This window comes from Eretmochelys imbricata, chromosome 9, assembly GCF_965152235.1.
Source record: "Eretmochelys imbricata isolate rEreImb1 chromosome 9, rEreImb1.hap1, whole genome shotgun sequence".
In the NCBI taxonomy this organism is placed as follows: Eukaryota; Metazoa; Chordata; order Testudines; family Cheloniidae; genus Eretmochelys; species Eretmochelys imbricata.
The window spans coordinates 100,266,671-100,283,590 of record NC_135580.1 but is presented as its reverse complement, the minus strand read 5'-3'; positions in this window follow the sequence as shown (position 1 = coordinate 100,283,590).

Below are 16,920 nucleotides of genomic sequence, written 5' to 3'. Positions count from 1 at the left end.
GCAAATAAGCACAGGAGAGGATGGGTCTGTGGGGCTGAGCCCCAGAATGGCACTTGCACCTCTGAGAGGTGTTGTCCATCACTGGATGATTCACTGCCATTGCTTAGATGCACCTTTGATGGGAACACGTCTTTTACAGGTATCAGGCCAGCCCACCAGTGTCCTGAGTTCTTTAAAGCCTCTCTGGTTATTTTTTCAGTGAAACCACAGATTTAATCCATGCTGTCAAATGCCAGCTAATGGTCTGTTGTTTGTTTTCATAGCTAGTAAATATCACTGAGTGATGGAATTTATTAGCAATTATAAAAGCAAACTTTTGCCTCGGGGAACCATTAGTTATTTAAAGCCCCAATCAAAGTGACTCCAGGACCTCTGCTTCCATGCATAATGAATGCATCCAAAATTCTCTGTTGTGGAGAGGAAGTGCAAGCCTGCGGTCGCTGTCTTGGCATTAGCATTTTGAGCTAGCAGCCTGATGATTAGATAGTGAGACCTTAAACTGGAAAGTCAAAAACAGCCATTCATTGTGTCTGAGTGGAACTTCCTATTTGTGAATGCTTGTGAGATTTGGAAGCTAATTTTGACCCGACTTTGTCCACAGCCCTTTGATGTTTGCTTCCTTGACCTTTCAAGCGCTTGAGTTTTACTAGTGGAAATACCCACAGGAAATACATTGAAAGTATAAACCTTGATTGTTCACAAAGAGCAAAAATTTCAAGTTGCACGGGATTGTAAAATTCACAGTTTGCATCGTGTTAGTTACATAGGTCAGATGGTACAGTTCCTGATCTCTGAATGGATGTCTTCTTTATCTGACAAAACACACAGTGCAAAATATGCATGTTAAAATTGAGCCCATCCCTGACCACCACCTGTCTCCATCTCAGGATATTTGGATTCGAGTCCAACAGCACAATCTGCTCCTGCTTGGGGACATACAGGTTCGCGATGCCATCAGCTGATCCCTTCTGTGGTCTAGCTTCAGGCCTGCCGGAGAAGCAGGCAGTGGAGCACTTGAAGCGAGCTGCCGTTTCCGTGTGTCCATTGAATAGTAGGGCTCTGTTGTCATGTTAAGGCCCAGCAGCGTACTGGGGGAAGGTCAGAGGAGCGCCACCCCAGCAAGGCTCCAGAGGCACTAACAGTCTCGTAGCAGGCCAACACCTCCCGGAGCTCTGGGGCGTGCCATAGGAGAGCAGCAGCACCCTCCAGCCCCTGGGCTGCTCTGCTCCCCGAGGAGAGGCAGGCACTGGCCGTGGTGCTAGCAGTCTCTCTCCTGCAAGAGCTCACCTAGCACAAAGCCCTGGCATGGGGCTAGGCTGAGGCAGCCGGTGCCTTGTCCTTCCCTCCCTGGTGCACCCAGGCAGGGCCATGCACTGTGCTGGTTCCAGCCCCAGGGTGGAGGGCTCGAGTTCTGAGGGACGTTGCTGTTGAACCCAAGGGCTGCAGGACAAAGAAAGAGCAGCTCCGCCATAGAGCGGGAAGCACTTTGTGACCCCCAGGGCTGGGAGCGAGGGACACAACAAGGGGAGACAGGCATTCGCTTAGGTGACAATTTTCAAAAATGGCAGCTAGGTTTGGTAGCCCAAATCAAGCCCTCCTACCCCCGGCCCAGCCCCGCCAATGTCTGCTTTGCAAAGGTGCTGATCAGCCTCAACGCCGGCCAGAGTCACGGTCTGTACCCAAAGCTGGGGCACCCAAAAGAAGGGGTCACTTGGAGAATAGAGGGAAGGGGAAAGGCGAAAAGTGGTTCTCCCATTATCACAGCTTCAGCTTGGAGCCTGGCTGACATCTGGGGCCCGCTCTCCAGAGGTACAGAGCACCAGGAGCTCCCTGGCTTCCCATTGGAGCTGCAGTCAAGTCCTGCTGAAGATACTTTTAAAAAGGCCTGATTGGGAGCGCAGGGTCATCTAGTTCTTCCAAAGCGTCTCAAGTCAGGCAGCCCTAGCCCCCCCTCGCGCCCATGCCCCGGACGAAGGCGCTTTGGGAAATGCAGGCCCCGCAGCCTAAGCCAAACCGCACGGCTCCCGCATTCATAACCAGCCGTGCGTGCAGCACCCGTCGCTGCACTGAGCCGAGCGCCCTGGGCTGAAAGAAAAGGCAGTTCAGAGGCACTTTGCATCATTCTTTCACAGTTGCCCATTGCAGACAAACTGCGTGTTGAGGAGGTATTTTGCTGTCTGCAGGAGCGGGCAGCTGTCTATCAAAGCTCCTGGAGAACCGTGAGCAGCTACCTCAGCGTGCCACAAAACCGAACACCAATCCCAGCTCCTCACTCCGTCAGCCTAATTACAGGAACCAGACTGTGACTGAAGCCTTGCCACCCGTGGCAGCACAGAGAGCGCCCCACACGGAGGGAACACGAGCCCCTCATTTCACATTTAGCTCCCGCAAGTGATGGCTTCAGCAATGCGACAGCAGCTTGACGGCGGTCGTGGACGAGGGTCAGTGGATGGGAAAATGTCGGTGCTTTTCAGCACTTAGCCCGTACAAGAACCACTACACGCAGCCACATGGGATGCCAGAAACCAGCAAGGGCCAAAGGCAGCTCTGCCGGCACTGTATGACGGGAGTGCGCACGGAGTCTTTGCAGGAAGGGCGGCACTTAACCACGGTCTCTCTTGCTACGGTGCTGCATGGGCAGCTCTTCCCCAGGCATCCAGTTAGGTGCCATAGCTTAGTTTCCCTCAATGATCCAGTCTCATCAAAGAGCCTAGCACAAGACCAGCTCTGGAGGGAGGACCCGGTGCTGGGCACCCCAGCTATAACTGGCCCCAGTAAGCTCACTGGCTGGGAATAAGGGACACCAAAGGTTTCCATCCCCCTGCTAGCACGTAGGGCTGTGCAGTGAAAGCCACTTAATAGGACTGGGCTGGACAAAAAAAACCCAGCAGCAGCTGGACAACAAGAAGCAAGAATGAGGAGCTGGTGCTCATTAGATGCCAGATGCTGCATCATAAATTAAGACATTTTTGTCCCCTCTGAGTCGTTAAAAGCTCGTTAAAAGCTCTCCGTCTAGATCTGAGCCCACCGCACCACCCCTGGGGAAGGGGGGATGTTCCAGGATGTGCACTATTCTGGTGGCGGCAGGATGCTGGCTCAGCTGCCGATCCAGCCAGGCAGACAGAGATCAGCACGTGGGGCGTAGATGGGAGGAGAGGACGACGCGTGGGCAGATGTGACCGAGCGCCCACCCAGCGTCTGCCGTAGTGGCCTCCCTGTGCACACCAGCATCTTCAGAGCGACGAGGCTGAAACACTGCGGGACGGACCCGTCTGCTCAGCCCAAGACTTTCCGGTGGTGGCTGACTCGAGTCCTCTCGGGACGTGGGAGCCTGCTGCTGCACGTGCTGGGACCGAAACCCTTGCTGCACTTACCAGCCGAAGCGCAGCACAGAACCCGCAGCGGTTAGGGAGGAAGACAGAGGCGGGCCACTGCTTGGGGCCCATGCTACAGGGGAGCTGTCTGGAGCTGTTGCAGAATGGCTCTCCAGCTATCCTGCCCTCTCTGTGTCCTACCATTCTCATCGCCACTGAGTGCGTGGAGAGGGCCTGGAGAGCTTTGACTGTCTCTGCCGAGGAGGAGGACAATCTGTGGCCGTCTCACTTAACCCCTCCCTGTTAAAGTAGGGGTTTTTTTGATACCTAGCTCAGGCATTCAAAAGCCCTTCAGGGGAGTTTTGCCTGAGTCAGAGCTGGAAGATTTGAACACTAATTGTATCCACTTGCTCTGGGATTCACTAGTTAATGGCATGGACATACTTGTTACAGATTTCATTGTGCATTTTTTATTTTACATGTTGTCCTTTTATTTCATTAGCTGTTTGTGTTGTGAGCGTGCACAATGTTTCCTTATGAAATAATCAGCTGCAAGAGGCCTTTTCATTGTAATATACAGTCAATGGGGCACCAGAGATTAATCATTTTAACAGGCTTTAGGAGATGCAATTCTTCCTTAAACAAAACACCCCCCACAGTGCAACGAGGCCATATTTTCAAAATTGCCCATCCACATCCATGCACGCCCAGTTTCCATGTGCATCCAACTTCTAATGCTCATGCCAGCATTTGATGTTACACAGGTACAGTCCTAGGCAGGTGTGCAAACCCAGCTTACTCACATGCATTGGAAGCTACACATGAAGCTGGGCTCATGCAATAGGGAATGTATTTGTGTACACTGCTAGACATTTCAGCCGGGTCTGTTTATTTGAACAGAAAATGGGCTTTTCCCGTGTGTGCTGCAAAAGTAAATTTACTTCCCTTTATGCTTAACTCATCCTACTAAATAATAGAATTTACTAAAAATCATTCTCAGCTCTTACCGAGACTCAGACAACATACTGTATCTAGAATGTATGATCATAGCATGTGTTCCATGAATGATACATCAGTTACTAATATTGTCTAGGACATGCAATTATATGAAATATATTCACCCACTCAAATAAAATCTGAAAGTGTTGTTTATCCTGCTTGGAAAATGAACACTGGATTGGTGAATTTCAGAGTAGCAGCAGTGTTATTCTGTATTCACAAAAAGAAAAGGAGGACTTGTGGCACCTTAGAGACTAACCAATTTATTTGAGCATAAGCTTTCGTGAGCTACAGCTCACTTCATCGGATGCATTCAGTGGAAAATACAGTGGGGAGATTTATACACACAGAGAACATGAAACAATGAGTGTTACCATACACATTGTAAGGAGAGTGATCACTTAAGATGAGCTATTACCAGCAGGAGAGCAGGGGAGAAAACCTTTTGTAGTGATAATCAAGGTGGGCCATTTCCAGCAGTTGACAAAAACGTCTGAGGAACTGGGGAGGGCGGGGGGGAGGGAATAAACATGGGGAGATAGTTTTACTTTGTGTAATGACTCATCCACTCCCAGTCTCTATTCAAGCCTAAGTTAATTGTATCCAGTTTGCAAATTAATTCCAATTCAGCAGTCTCTCCTTGGAGTCTGTTTTTTAAGTCTTTTTGTTGAAGAATTGCGACTTTTAGGTCTGTAATCGCGTGACCAGAGAGATTGAAGTGTTCTCCGACTGGTTTATGAATGTTATAATTCTTGACATCTGATTTGTGTCCATTTATTCTTTTACGTAGAGACTGTCCAGTTTGGCCAATGTACATGGCAGAGGGGCATTGCTGGCACATGATGGTATATATCACATTGGTAGATGTGCAGGTGAACGAGCCTCTGACAGTGTGGCTGATGTTATTAGGCCCTGTGATGGTGTCCCCTGAATAGATATGTGGGCACAATTGGCAACGGGCCTCCAGCTTTCACCCTGACCACACCACACGATCCATCGTCTACAGCCAAGCTCTGCAATACAACCACATTTGCTCCAACCCCTCAGACAGAGACAAACACCTACAAGATCTCTATCAAGCGTTCTTACAAGTACAATACCCACCTGCGGAAGTGAAGAAACAGATTGACAGAGCCAGAAGAGTACCCGGAAGTCACTACTACAGGACAGGCCTAACAAAGAGAATAACAGAACGCCACTAGCCGTCACCTTCAGCCCCCAACTAAAACCTCTCCAACGCATCATCAAGGATCTACAACCTATCCTGAAGGACGACCCAACACTCTCACAGATCTTGGGAGACAGGCCAGTCCTTGCTTACAGACAATCCCCCAACCTGAAGCAAATACTCATCAGGAACCACACAACAGAACCACTAACCCAGGAACCTATCCTTGCAACAAAGCCCATTGCCAACTGTGTCCACATATCTATTCAGGGGACACCATCATAGGGCCTAATCGCATCAGCCACACTGTCAGAGGCTTGTTCACCTGCACATCTACCAATGTGATCTCTCTGGTCACTCGATTACAGACCTTTAAAAGTGGCAATTCTTCAACAAAAAAACTTCAAAAACAGACTCCAATGAGAGACTGCTGAACTGGAATTAATTTGCAAACTGGATACAATTAACTTAGGCTTGAATAGAGACTGGGAGTGGATGGGTCATTACACAAAGTAAAACTATTTCCCCATGTTTATTCCCCCCCTCCCCCCACTGTTCCTCAGATGTTCTTGTCAACTGCTGGAAATGGCCCACCTTGATAATCACCACAAAAGGTTTTCTCCTCCCCACCCCCTGATCTCCTGCTGGTATTAGCTCATCTTAAGTGATCACTCTCCTTACAGTGTGTATGGTAACACCCATTGTTTCATGTTCTCTCTATATATAAATCTCCCCACTGTATTTTCCACTGCATGCATCCGATGAAGTGAGCTGTAGCTCACGAAAGCTTATGCTCAAATAAATTGGTTAGTCTCTAAGGTGCCACAAGTACTCCTGTTCTTTTTACTGGATTGATGACTATCAGTTATGTTTGCATTGTCTGTACCCTAAATGTGTATGTCCGGCCATTCCTGTTACTCCAAGCTCTTGCTTAAATACTCCTAGTTTGTCTCTGTGAAGACTGTAAAGTTCTCTAGAAAATCATGATTAGTCTGATCTAAGAGCAGCAGTGACTGGAAAATGAACGAAAGGAACTAGAGGATCAGTTTATGGCTCAGTGATTGGAAGGAACAGCCAAAATGTGCTGTTTTATTGTTTACTTTGACAATGTAATAGCCAAAAAAAAACCCAAAAAACCTTGGCTCTGCAAACTAGTGATAATAATATGCATGTATAAATTATAATGTGCATTGTGTATGTTCAAACCACGTATCATACTGACAATTATTTCCTCCTTTTCTTTAAAATGCCTCTTGGAACTCCTCAAAGCAGCTCTTAAGGAGCCTGGTGATGGCACAATTACGTGTCAGCTGGAAATAACCTAGATACTTCCAAGGTTAAGGTCTAATTACCAGTCAGGTTCTCCTTGGCTTCTTAACCTGCGCCTCCCCTATGTCCCCTTAGGGCCACTGGATGCATGCAACCCAAGGAACACGTAGCAATTGCTGGTTGAATTTCTCCAAGTTGTACATTTCTTTTTCTTCCAGCTGCGTGTCACTCCGGTAGAATTACTGTAGCCTGTGGAAATTGAAATTTTGCTTAGCTTTCCACATGAGGGGCTCATCTTGGAAAGCATGAGTTCGGAAGAGCTGTTGTATTAACTAGGAGCAGCAATTAGGCATTTTTAGACCCCCCAAATGCATCTTTCACAGAGAGGGCTGCTGGGGTGGGGGTCTCCTTGTCCAGGGCTAGGCCTTGCTTTTGTGTGGTGTCTAAAATAGATGCATGTTTCTTTTTCTCCCCTTTGTTTCCTTCCACATCCTCTTTTAATTAGCTCTGGCACAGTAAAAGAAAAATCAGTGTACTGGCAGGTGAGAGTTTTTCCAGCGTAGCCATGAGCAAGAGGGAAATTGTAAAAAGGAGCCAAGGACTCTGCAAAGTTCTTGTTGTGACTGGGGGTAGGGAGGACCGGATGATTCAGCCACAGCTTTTGGGTGAGCAGAAAGTAACTGCACCACCCACTAGGCTTAGAGACGTTTTCTGAAGTAGGGGATAGCTTCCACTTCCAAGCAATGTGTCTATTAATGAAAAGCACTCCAGATGAGCTAGGTTGGCACCAGGCAACATGCAGATGGCACATCTGCTCCTTAGATGGAGCAGCCTCAGGCATCCTCACCCACCCCCTGTACTAGCAGAAAATAAAACTGCTATTGAGGATCCTTGCAGATAGGCCTGTTGGGTCTAGTATCAGAAGACCCCTTTACAGAAGCATGGAGGAGAGGTGCTGGGTTCTGTTCCCTACAGTCGGGAACTTTTTAATGAAGTTCCCCCATTGTTACCAGCAACTCAACTAGTCTCTGAAGCCAGTTTAATTACATGGTGTTAAATATGCCAGAAGCCACCAAAGCATCATCTACACGCTGGCTGGAGGATGGCTAAGGGCGACTTATTACTGTTTAAATGATCAGTTTGTTCCAAAACCTCTTCTACTGACTCCTCAGTCTAGGACAGTTCCTCAGATTTCTCATCTAAAAAGAATGGCTCGGGTGTAGGAATCTTGCTCATATCCTCCGTAGTGAAGACCAATGCAAAGAATTCATTTAGCTTCTCCTCAATTACATTGACTGCTCCTTTAGGACCTCGATCGTCCAGAGCACTACAGCATATTATTTGAAGTAGTTTGTAGGACATGAGAAGACTTACCACCGTAATTGTGTGAAACAACCTAAGATAGGAGAGGTCACATATTAAAGAAATATTGTCTCCCTCCTCCCCACCTCCTGCTAAAAAACAAACCAACCCCAACACAGAATCACCAAGGGTGGAATCTGAATATCTGACCTGAACTTTGATTAACTGAGAAATATGATTTCCATCAGGGTTGGGGCTTTCCATAGTACATTACCTCTATCATTTAGATTTTAAACAGGGCTAGACCTTGTTATGGTTGGTAACAGATCAGCATAAGGTAGCTTAAGAGAAGTTGTTTCCCTGTTTAATGTATTTGCTACTATCTTGTTGCCTGCCAACATTGCCGACTGCACAGTGGAGAACTCCAGTACCAACCCTGAAAATGAAGCACATAAAATAAAATGTCAGGCAATTTCAAGAAGAAAAGCAGACTCGAGTGCTGGGATGAATACATGCTATTGTCAACATTCTAAAAACTCATCATTTTACTTGTCACGTTAAACCACTGTACTTCTTTCTGGCATCATGCTGATAGAAAACAAAGATGGGAACATGTGTCCATGACACCGGGTAAAGCCCGTCATAGAAGCAATAGGAGAGGTCAGAGCGGAAATCCATAGTTAGGCCCTCTCAAATTCAGGGTCCATTTTGGTCAATTTCACGGTCATAGGATTTTAAAAATCGTAAATTTCATGATTTCAGCTATTTAAATCTGAAACGTCACAGTATCACTGTTGGGTTCCTGACCCAAAAAGGGGGAGGGGGTCGCAAGGCTATTGTCGGGGGGGGGGGGGGTTGCAGTGTTGCTACCCTGACTTGCGCACTGCTTGCCGGCGCGGCTCTGCCTTCAGAGCTGGGCGGCTGGAGAGCGGCGGCTGCTGGCTGGGAGCCCAGCTCTGCAGGCAGCATCCCGCCAGCAGCAGCACCGAAGTGAGCATGACGATACCATGGTCTGACACCCTCACTTCTGCGCTGCTGCCTGCAGAGCTGGGCCCTCGGCCAGCAGCCGCCGCGCTCCGGCCGCCCGGCTCTGAAGCCAGCGGCGCAGAAGTCAGGGTGTCAGACCATGGTATCGTCATGCTCACTTCGGCGCTGCTGCTGGCGGGATGCTGCCTGCAGAGCCGAGTGCCTGGCCAGCAGCCACCATGTTCCGGCCACCGGCTGTTGCTCTCCAGCCACCCGGCTCTGAAGGCAGCTCAGAAGTAAGGGTGGCAATACCACTATCCCCCTGCAACTCCCTTTTGGGTCAGGAGTCAGGACCTGCAGTTTGAGAAATTCTGGTCTTCCCCTGTGAAATCTGTGTAGTACAGGGTAAAAGCGCACAAGACCAGATTTCACGGTTTGTGAGGTGTTTCTCGTGGCCGTGAATTTGGTAGGGCCCTAGCTATTGTATATTTGCCATCTTCACACGCATTTTACAAATGGAATATTGGCCTCTGACCCATCATCCCTCCCCTGAAGGATGAGCCAGCGCTCCCCCGAGAGCGGGACACACACTTCCATCTAGCCCTTCACACGCATTCTGCTCAGTTATTTGAGGGGGGGGGTTCGGTTTGGTTACCAGATGTCCCACTCCACCTTGACAACAATTGGTTTCTGTCCACGGACAACTGCCGGACGCAAAGCAGCACCTAGCCCACCACCGGGGCTCCTAGGAGCCAGGTAGTGGAGATAAATAATTTATATCATCAAAATTTGGCCTGCTGCAGCGTACCAACAAAGCGTTGCTGCAATTACCCGTTAGCTGCAGAAGCCCGGCTACAGCCAATGCAAGCACCCAGGCTGACGCGCTCACACACTGAGCTCAGGGGCTCAAAAGAATATGCAAGCAGGAGACACGTGACCTTTTCGGTGGTAATTCACATCTCTTGCTAGCGAAAGGGCAGGATTCAGGAGCAAGTTGCGGAAAGGGCGAGACCTCACCGTGAGTTTGTATTGCCCGCATGGTCTCCCGAGACATCGCGCGGTCAGGGCCCCTGTGCTCCCTTTAGCTGGCAGTCGCTTCTCGGCCTTGACATTTAGAACTTACAAACCTGTCGCTTCAGTATCGAACAGTCGGAAAACAAAGCACCATTTCCAGGTAAGCAGCTTAACAGCCCGTAGCGGGGGCAGCAGCCAGAGTTATTTTACTGGGTTGGCACTGGTGCAGGATGCTCCCACGGTTTGCTATTTTAATATACGTGAAAACGAACATGAATTTAAAGAAGCAATTGAATGTTTTGCCTCAAGCCCAGTGTCAAACGAGGTCATATATGGAGGTGTCACTGAAACGTTTCTACCCGAATGTATCGCCACCAGTCCCATTATCTATTCTTCGTGAAGCCAGCCAGATCCATCCCCCTCAGCAGTCCCATCCCCCTCAGCAGTCCTGCTTTGACCCCCAGCCCCTCCTCACCTGATTGAAGTAGAACATTTCCCACATTCAGTGGCTCTTGCAGCTGTATGCATGTTACACATGGTGCGTATTACTGGCAGAGGCAGAGCCAGAGAGAGCAGCTACTTCGGGGATGGGGAGAGACACGGCACCAGGGCAGGCCAGGCTGGAAGGTGGGGGGTGAGCGTGGCGCAGATTTGGCAGGCAAGGCTCCGGGTTGGCTCCTCAGGGATTGGGGGTGAGGCCAGGGACATCCCAGCTCCCCTTGGGTTGGGCTCAGCAGCCACTGTGCTCAGGAACCATTCCTGCTCTTCGCAGGTGACAATGCTGCATCCTGTGTTAGCCACTAGAAATGCTGGTGGGGGGGTATGAGATCACCTGGCAAAGATCCCAGTTCCAGGGCAAACCCTCAGCCCCAGGCAACGGGGGTTGGAGGATACGAAGAACTCCATAATGACAAGAAGTGCAGGGTCCTGGATAGGACCCACGTGCTAGCTGATGGTGCATGTTATGCAGAAGGGACATGTGCAGAGCCTTGGCTGAGGCATAAACTGGCAAAGAAAAGTGTCTCTTGGCTGAGAATTCAGCTGGCTGAGATGCCACCAGCTCCTTAAGATGCATCACTCCACCGTGCAGTGTCACTCCATCACCCAGCTGTGAGGCATAAACACAGCAGAGAACAAAAGGCCCAGACAAGTCACGGTGCTAACACGATACGCACTCAGCCTCCTTCACCCTGCACTGGGACCCAGATTCATAGAGCGTTGGGCCAGGACCAGCGTGCCCTCTATTTTGCCCACCCATGTGCGGAATGGATTTTGTTACGTCCACCAACATGGAGGCAATGTGTGACTTGACCTTCATATTGGTGCACATAAAATCCATGTGGTGGGGGTGGGGCCGAGGGGCTCGGAGTGTGGGAGAGGGCTCAGGGCTGGGGCAGAGGATTGGGTGGAGGGCGCTGGCTGGGGGTGTGGGCTGTGGGGTGGGGCCGGGGATGATGGGTTGGGGGTGCAGGAGGGTGCTCCAGGGCTATGGCGGGGAGAGAGGTCTCCCCCCAGCAGCACCTAGGCTGGGGCAACAGGATAGGAGCCCCTCCCCCAGCAGGTCCAGGCCAGGGCTGGGTTCGGGCCCGGGGAGGGGCGCCTGGACTGCGGATAGGTCCAGACCAGGCTTCCCCGGCTGCAGCAGGTTGGGGTCGGGGCGCCCCTCCCCCAGCCAGGTTCCCTGAGCACCTGCGCCCCACTAAGAAGGCAGCCGCGCAGCTTACAGGGAACTTAGACCAGGATCCGTTACTGTGAACTTCTGTGCAAGAGACACCCCAGAATTTCATCCAGTCACTCCGGTATGCAGCCTGGTCACGTGTGTTGTTTCAAGCATCGTTTCTGTAAGCGGCAAACACACACTGTAGCCACACTGCCGCCTACCTATTGTCCCTACACAAATCCTATTGTTTAAACCCCGGCAGCTACTCGATACTACAGTCAGCTGCCATTGCACTGAACAGGTCTAAACTCGGCCAGTTGGCCACTTCCCATGAAACCCGGAGTTTAAATGCCAATGTGACAGACCCCCCTAGAGATACCATAAATGGGCTAGAATATTGTTTTAATGGCACGGCAGCAGATTTCTGTGTTAGGGGAATAAAAGCATAGGCCAATCTAAATTAACCAGCTGCATCTTAGACGTGTTCCCTAACAAACAGACTGATTTTATACAGTTTAAAATAGTAACTCCCGGCAATCAATGAATGCGGAACAGCAACGGGCATAAACCAGCACCTGCTGGAGCTATTTTGCTAGACACAGAAGCCTCAGTAGCTGTGTGTATCACAAAATCTGCTCTTGCCGTGCTCCATAATGGATTATGATTGCACTCTCCGAGACCTACATTCCCTTATATTTTAGACTCTGTCCCAGGAGGTCCCAATTAATCAAGTCGTCAGATAGTTGCACGATATTTACGTTAGCCGCATTCCAGTGCGCGAAGGGAAGAAAGGCTGCAGAGCTTGGTGTCAAAATCCACTAGCAGAGCTTTGCAATCACAACAGCAGCTCTGAAATGTGCTTACAGGCGGAAAGAGATTACACTGTCCATACACGGCTCCTTAGGGCAGAAACAGTTATTTATTACAGCTGTGCAACTCCTCGCACAATGGGGCCCAAGCTGGTTGTGTGTGGCCTTTAGGTGCTGCACCAGGGTAGTAAATGATAACAGACTTACCATCAGGGATACTCAGGACATTTTAGATTTTCACACCATTGATTTTAAAATACTATTGTGTAGGAGGCTCTCAGACTTCGTTCATGTATTACCATACTTGCACTGACCATAACATTCATGTGCAAGGCGCAAACACAGCATCTCTTGCACACTGAGTGAGAAGAGAGGGCAGAAAACCTTTTCAAACCCACCAGCACACCCACAAAGGAGGCAGCCAGCATGTGTTGCAAGTGTGTGCATAGCCGGCAGTGCCAACAACATTTACCAGCCCAGATGCGGACATGCTCCACCTTCCCACCCCTGCCTCCCAGCATTCAGGATAGCGTGGGGGAAATGAACTGAGTGAAGACCAAGATATACCAGTCTTTCCTTTTCAAAGATCACGCTCTTCAGGACAAGAGCAAAAGCGCGTACAGCACCTACCGCAACAGGGTCCTGATCGCTGAGGTACGGCTGGATCCGGACACCCCAACGTCTGAGGTAGGCAGACACCACCGATGTGCACTTGGTAAATACCTGTGGTGCTGTTACTAGGCCAAATGGGAGGACCGCAAACGGATAGCGGTTGGGACCTACCGTGAGCCGGAGGAAGCGTCTGTGTCCCTCGAAGATAGCGATGTGGAAGTATGTATCTTTCAGATCAAGGGCGGCGTACCCGTCTCCCAGATCCTGGGAGGGGATGATGGAGCCCAGGGAGACCACGCAGAACTTCAGCTTTGCTAGGAAAGGGTTCAAGTCTTGCAGGTCCAGGACAGAGGATGGATCTAGACTGTTCTCAGTGGTAGCAGATGACAGAATGAGGAATAATGGTTTCGAGTTGCCGTGGGGGAGGTTTAGGTTGGATATTAGGAAAAACTTTTTCACTAGGAGGGTGGTGAAACGCTGGAATGCGTTACCTAGGGAGGTGGTGGAATCTCCTTCCTTAGAGGTTTTTAAGGTCAGGCTTGACAAAGCCCTGGCTGGAATGATTTATTTGGGGATTGGTCCTGCTTTGAGCAGGGGGTTGGATTAGATGACCTCCTGAGGTCCCTTCCAACCCTGATATTCTATGATCGGTTGCAGACTGCCCTTGGTGTTAGGGATTAAAAAGTAATGGGAAAAGAACCTCTTGTTCCTGTACTCCGGAGGAACCATCACCACACCTAGCTGCAGTAACTCCTCTACCTCCTGTGCGAGGAGACTCGTGAGAAGGGTCCCTGAAGAGGGACAGGGAGGGGGGTGGGAAGGAGGGATAGAAAGTAACTGAAGGGTGTAACCCCGTACCACTGTACTGAGGACCCATCAGTCCGATGTTACAGATGCCCACGCAGGGAGGAAAGGAGAAAGGCAGTAGGCAAAAATAGGGGAGGAAGGATCCTGGGAACAGTCCAGTAGGTCACCCTCAGGCGTACCCTCAAAACGAGCACTTGCCCGCCTGCTTATTGCGGGTCGAGCTTGACTGAGAGGCCTGCAAAGGCTGTTGGCCAGGACGCCACTGGTAGCCTCTGGATTTCTTATGGGGAGGTGCCTGGCGAAGGGGCTGCCCTGGCCGAGGCTGCTGTGGTTTGAACCGCTTGCAGGTAGGGCCATGAACATACAAGTCCAGCGTTTTAAGAGTCATGCGGGAGTCCTTTAGGCCATGGAGCTGATTGTCTGTTCCGCAACCAGGGTTTGCCCATCGAAGGGAAGGTCTTGCATCGACTGCTGAGCCTCCGTGGACAAGCCAGAGAGGAGCAGCAAGGATGTCCGCTGCATGGCGAAGGCTGAGGCCACGGTTCGGGCGGCAGTGTCCGCCATATCTGACACTGCCTGAAGCTTCGCCCTGGCCACAATTTTGCCCTCCTCTATAATAGCCCAGAACTGCTTCCTAGAAGCCTCAGGAAGGGAGTCCTCGAACTTGGCCATGTCGACCCTCTTCAAGTAAGAAAGGAGAGCAGCAGAATACAGACCCTGGAATTCAGAAAAGCAGACTTTGACAACCTCAGGGAACTGATGGGCAAGATCCCCTAGGAGAATAACATGAGGGGGAAAGGAGTCCTGCTCCAGTTGGTCCTGCTTTTAAAGAATCCTTATTGAGGTTACAGGGACAAACCATCCTGATGTGTCGAAAGAATAGTAAATATGGCAGGCGACCAGCTTGGCTTAACAGTGAAATCCTTGCTGATCTTGAACACAAAAAAGAAGCTTACAAGAAGTGGAAGATTGGACAAATGACCAGGGAAGAGTATAAAAATATTGCTTGGGCATGCAGGAGTGAAATCAGGAAGGCCAAATCACACCTGGAGGTGCAGCTAGCAAGAGATGTTAAGAGTAACAAGAAGGGTTTCTTCAGGTATGTTGGCAACAAGAAGAAAGTCAAGGAACGTGTGGGCCCCTTATTGAATGAGGGTGGCAACCTAGTGACAGAGGATGTAGAAAAAGCTAATGTACTCAATGCTTTTTTGGCCTCTGTCTTCACGAACAAGGTCAGCTCCCAGATTGCTGAATTGGGCAGCACAGCATGGGGAGGAGGCGACCAGCCCTCTGTGGAGAAAGAAGTGGTTTGGGACTATTTCAAAAAGCTGGACAAGCACAAGTCCATGGGGCCAGATGCGCTGCATCCGAGAGTGCTAAAGGAGTTGGCGGATGTGATTGCAGAACCATTGGCCATTATCTTTGAAAACTCATGGCGATCGGGGGAGCTCCTGGACGACTGGAAAATGGCTAATGTAGTGCCCATCTTTAAAAAAGGGAAGGAGAATGACCCTGGGAAGTATAGGCCAGTCAGCCTCACCGCAATCCCTGGAAAAATCATGGAGCAGGTCCTCAAGGAATCAATTCTGAAGCATTTTGAGGAGAGGAAAGTGATCAGGAACAGTCAGCATGGATTCACCAAGGGCAAATCATGCCTGACTAATCTAATTGCCTTCTATGACGAGATAACTGGCTCTGTGGATGAGGGGAAAGCAAACTCTGGCTCTGTGGATGACTTTAGCAAAGCTTTTGACACAGTCTCCCACAGTATTCTTGCCAGCAAGTTAAAGAAGTATGGGCTGGATGAATGGACTATAAGGTGGATAGAAAGCTGGCTAGATTGTCGGGCTCAACGGGTACCGATCAATAGCTCCATGTCTAGTTGGCAGCCGGTATCAAGTGGAGTGCCCCAAGGGTCGATCCTCGGGCTCGTTTTGTTCAATATCTTCATTAATGATCTGGACGGTGGTGTGGATTGCACCCTCAGCAAGTTTGCAGATGACACTAAACAGGGAGGAGAGGTAGATACGCTGGAGGGTAGGGATAGGATAAAGAGGGACCTAGACAAATTAGAGGATTGGGCCAAAAGAAATCTGATGAGGTTCAACAAGGACAAGTGCAGAGTCCTGCACTTAGCAAGGAAGAATCCCATGCACTGCTACAGACTAGGGACCGAATGGCTCGGCAGCAGTTCTGCATAAAAGGACCTAGGGGTTAAAGTGGACGAGAAGCTGGACATGAGTCAACAGTGTGCCCTTGTTGCCAAGAAGGCCAATGGTATTTTGGGATCTATAAGTAGGGGCATTGCCTGCACATCGAGGGTCGTGATCATTCCCCTCTATTTGTCACTGGTGAGACCTCATCTGGAGTACTGTGTCTAGTTTTTGGCCCCATACTACAAGAAGGATGTGGAAAAATTGGAAAGCGTCCAGAGGAGGGCAACAAAAATGATCAGGGGACTGGAGCACATGACTTATGAGGAGAGGCTGAGGGAACTGGGATTGTTTAGTCTGCAGAAGAGAAGAATGAGGGGGGATTTGATAGCTGCTTTCAACTACCTGAAAGGGGGTTCCAAAGAGGATGGATCTAGACTGTTCTCAGTGGTAGCAGATGACACAACGAGGAGTAATGGTCTCAAGTTGCAGTGGGGGAGGTTTAAATTGGATATTAGGAAAAACTTTTTCACTACGAGGGTGGTGAAACACTGGAATGCGTTACCTAGGGAGGTGGTGGAATCTCCTTCCTTAGAAGTTTTTAAGGTCAGGCTTGTCAAAGCCCTGGCTGGGATGATTTAGTTGGGGTTGGTCCTGCTTTGAGCAGAGGGTTGGACTAGATGACCTCCTGGGGTCCCTTCCAACCCTGATATTCTATGATTCTATGATTCAGTAGTTCCTGGTGCACTTTAGCATTATCCGGAGGAACTGGCGACGATGAGGAGGATGTCGGAGCTGTAGGGTCCTCCACAACTATTGGTGGCCCAGTGGCTTGCTCCCCTACTCC